Consider the following 4,586-nt stretch of genomic DNA (forward strand, 5'->3'; position numbering starts at 1 on the left):
TAACGAAGTGAATACACAGAATTATGTAGAAATGTAGAATTTTTCTTCTTTAATTTTTAATTCTCTCTCTGCCAATAAATGGTTAAAGCGAATATTTAAATTAATCATTATCGAAACACTGTTACATTTTGTAGCACTTTGTGAACCAACTGACAAACAACATACATGATAACTATGATAGTTATACTTGATATTAATATTGTGGAGACAGATAAGGATTCTGTTAGATGTTTAGATGTAAATTCAAAAATGTCATATAGCATTCAGAATCAATTCAAACAATTATTTGAAAAGAATTATGTCGAGCTATAAAGACCAAAAGAATCGAAAGTTCAGATGGAATTAAAATTAGTATTAAAAGATCAACAACCATTTCATTGTACACCGCGTATAATATCATATAGCGAAAGAGAAAAATTGCGAGAAATTTTGGATCGTTTACTTGAGAAGGGACGCATTAGGCCGAGTATGTCGGAATACGCATCACCTATAGTCTTACCGAGAAAGAAAAACGGGGAAATACGGATGTGTGTGGATTTCAGAATCTTAAACAAAGCATTAGCGCGAGACAATTATCCGATTCCATTAATTGAAGATCAATTAGAAGTTTTGAATGGAAAGAAATATTTTAGTTTAATAGATTTGAAGGACGGATTTCACCATGTTAAAGTGTCAGAAAATTCTGTTAAATATACGTCGTTTGTTACACCATTAGGTCAATTCGAATGGCGAAGGATGCCATTTGGACTGAAAACCGCACCATCTACGTTTCAAAGATTTATAAATCAAGTATTGTCTGATTTTATTAGAGCGGGAGATATTGTGGTATATATGGATGATATACTTGTTGCGACAACCACATTAGATTATCATTTGCAAGTTTTGGAGCGTCTATTTCGAGTGATGGTCGACAACGTCTTGGAAATAAGGCTAGATAAATGTAGATTTTTATATACGGAAATCGAATATCTTGGATATTTGATAAATGAAAACGGTATAAAACCTACAGTTGCTGGGATTAACGCAGTTACTACTTTTCCGGTTCCTAAAAACAAGCGTGAAGTACAACGGTTTCTTGGATTGTGTTCATATTTTAGAAAATTTGTTCAAGACTATACTGTGATTTCGAAGCCGTTGTCTGACCTGGTCAAAGAGAATGCTACTTTTAAATTTGGAGAAGCGGAAATTAAGACTTATGAAATGTTAAAAAACAAACTTAGTGAGGCACCGATTCTATCAATATATAGTCCAAAAGACGAAACTGAGTTGCACTGCGATGCAAGCGCGGTGGGGTATGGTGCAATTTTGATGCAAAGAAAATCAGATCGAAAGTTCCACCCGGTATTTTATTTTTCAAAGAGAGCTACCGAAACCGAAGCGAAATATCATAGTTATGAATTGGAAACTCTTGCAATAATTTACGCACTTAGGCGCTTTAGAGTTTATCTACAAAATGTGAAATTTAAAATTGTAACCGATTGTAATTCTTTAGCCATGACTTTGAAAAAGAAAGAAATTAATCCTAGAATTGCGAGATGGGCGTTAGAATTATTAAGTTATGATTATGAAGTAGAACACAGACCTGGGACGCGAATGAAACATGTTAATGCGCTTAGTAGAACAGTGGGAATTGTAGAAGAGAATCCTTTCGAATGGGATCTTATACTTAGTCAAGGGCAGGACCCAAAAATTACTGAGATTAAAAATCAGCTCGAAGAATCTGAAAATAAAATTTTTGAATTACGTAATGAACTTGTGTATAGAAAAAAAGAAGGGAAATTACTATTTTACGTTCCAGAAATAATGGAAAAAAATGTTATTTTTAAATATCATGACGAGATGGGACATTTTGGTAAGGAAAAAACTAGTCAGGCAATTTTACAAAATTATTGGTTTCCAAAACTTCGAGAAAAGGTAGAGATTCACATAAAAAATTGTTTGAAATGCATTGCTTATACGCCAAAAACAGGAAAAATGGAAGGATTCTTAAATACTATTCCCAAAGGAACGATTCCATTCGCTACAGTTCATGTTGATCTTCGCTACAGTTCATGTTGATTTGTAGGCCCAATAGAGAATTCTGTTAAACGACATATTCTGGTAGTAATTGATGCTTTTACGAAATTTGTAAAATTATATGCAGTGAAAACAACATCTAGCAAAGAAGCCATAAATAATTTGGAGCAATATTTTCAAAGTTATAGTCGACCATTAGCGATTGTATTAGATCGAGGAACGTGTTTTACGTCGAACGAATTTAGTAAATTTTTGCAAGAGAGAAATATAAAGCATATATATCAAAGTGGCTACGGGCTCACCTCAAGCTAACGGTCAAGTGGAACGTATTAACGGTCAAGTGGAACGTATTAATAAAAGAGTTTTAATTCCGATGTTAGGAAAATTAGTCAGCGATCCAAGATTTTGGCATAAAGTGTTACCAGAAATAGAATATGCGTTGAATAATTCCGTTAGTAAAACTACTGGATACACGCCTAGTCAACTATTATTCGGGGTAGAACAGCGTGGGAAAATTATTGATAGTCTCAAAGAGCATTTACAAGCTGCAGAGGAGACAAGACGTGTAGATATTAGTGAGATTAGAAATGAGGCTGCCGGGAAAACTCAGAGAAATCAAAATTATAATAAAATGATATTTGACAAAAAGCGAAAGCCTGCTCTTGAGTACAAAGAAGGGGATTTAGTCATGATAAGGAATTTCGACAGTAGTAAAGGAGTATCTAAGAAATTAATACCGAATTTTAAAGGACCGTATTGCATCAAGCGAGCGTTGCGTAATAATCGTTATGTAATTGCGGATAATGATGGATTTTTAAATGCTCGACGACCATATCAAGGAGTATGGGAAGCATGTAATATGCGACCGTGGTTGAAAAACAAATAATAATTAAGTGAATGTACGAGTATACATGTGCGCGAATACTAGTGAATTTGAATTGTAATAAATGTCTTGTAGAATTAGAGTTGTTTTACTTCTCAGCTTGGCGTTAGCCGAGGACGGCCTTAGGTCAGGAATAGCCGAACTGTAAGGATAAATATATCAGCACGCATGTAAGACGAGTAAGAAAGTATGTAAGCCGAGTAGGAATGTATAGAAGGATCGGGAAAGTTCGGGAGGGAAATATGTATATCCGAAGACTGTGTAATGACTCGCGAATTTGGACAGTCCGTTCCGAACCATCGTCGTAGATTGACAAATAAAGATTGCTCTTGAAAGACACTGAAATACCGAGTTCTTTATTCTCCTCGGATCGTGTAACACAGCTAACATTAATAAATACTCGATCTTTATTTAAAACTCTGATTTGCCCATAGCCAGTCGTTTTTAATAGTTTTTTTTATCGGTGATACAATTGTACGATATATAATATTTATACAAAGAAAAAACGTTTATTGTTAATTTAAAAAAAAAATCGTTTTTGTAATTTAGTAATATTAACTCTATTAATGTATTTCTGTTGCAGGATCCATCGATGGTTCACATATCCGTATCGACAAACCTTCTGAAGATTCTGTGGCCTACATCAACAGAAAGCATTATTTTTCTGTACACATGCAGGGGACAGTTAATGAGCAGAAAAAGTTTTTAAACGTATTTGTAGGATACCCTGGCTCAGTGCATGATGCAAGGGTGTTTGCAAATTCTAGTTTTGCCGAAGACTTACCAGCAATTTGTCAAGGTATAAACGTATTACATTTATCACCAGCTACTGTATAATCGTGTTTTGGTCAAATATTTTAGATCAAAACACGATTATACAGTAGCTGTGGTGATAAATAGTTTCTTATTCGATTCAATTAAAATACGTATAATTTACCGTGTACATTTACTCAATTTTAGATGTTAATTTCAGATATACTTTTATTTCACAGATGGAAGCATATTTCTTGAAGACGCTGCATACCCATGCCTTCCTCAATTAATTACTCCATATCGGGATAATGGACACTTGACGCAGGCCCAAAGAAATTTTAATCGCATACACAGTCAGTACAGAATCTCCGTAGAATATGGATTTGGTGAACTAAAACAGCGTTTTAGACAGTTATATTTTCTCAAACTGAGGAATATGGAATTCATCGTTAAATTCATTCTGGTTTGCTGCGTTCTTCACAATTTGGCTGACTTAGATGATCTGCAATATGTTGAAGAACTAGAAGATAACGAATATGCTGATATAAATGCACAAGCATTATACCATGACCTGGCAGCAGATGAAGATCAAGATCAAATTGATCATCGACATGGTCGTGATCTTAGAGACGAACTATGTCGTCAGTTATTTCAAAAGCAACTGAACGAATGAAAAATATATTTTAGACAATCTTGTATAACTAATATAGAAAAACATGTTATGCTAAAATATAAAGGGTTTTATTTTTCCTTAAATAAAATATTTTAAGTTTCAAGTGTTAGTAATACTGCTTTTTACTGTGTAACAATATATAATAATATTGTTTTTTCCTGTGTAAAACAATATGTTGATAATACTACTTTTTACTATGTATTATAACTAAAAAAAATTTGATAAACTTAAAATAATTTAAACATCAAATAAACATTTCAA

General features: G+C 33.4%; 1 pseudogene; it reads left to right on the plus strand.

The window, feature by feature from the left end:
* The window catches only part of LOC108771857 (putative nuclease HARBI1), a 16,280-nt pseudogene extending 11,955 nt beyond the window's left edge, over positions 1-4,325 (plus strand).
* Positions 4,326-4,586: the final 261 nt, after the last annotated feature.

Source organism: Cyphomyrmex costatus, unplaced genomic scaffold (assembly GCF_001594065.2).
Source record: "Cyphomyrmex costatus isolate MS0001 unplaced genomic scaffold, Ccosl1.0 scaffold167, whole genome shotgun sequence".
Lineage (NCBI taxonomy): Eukaryota > Metazoa > Arthropoda > Insecta > Hymenoptera > Formicidae > Cyphomyrmex > Cyphomyrmex costatus.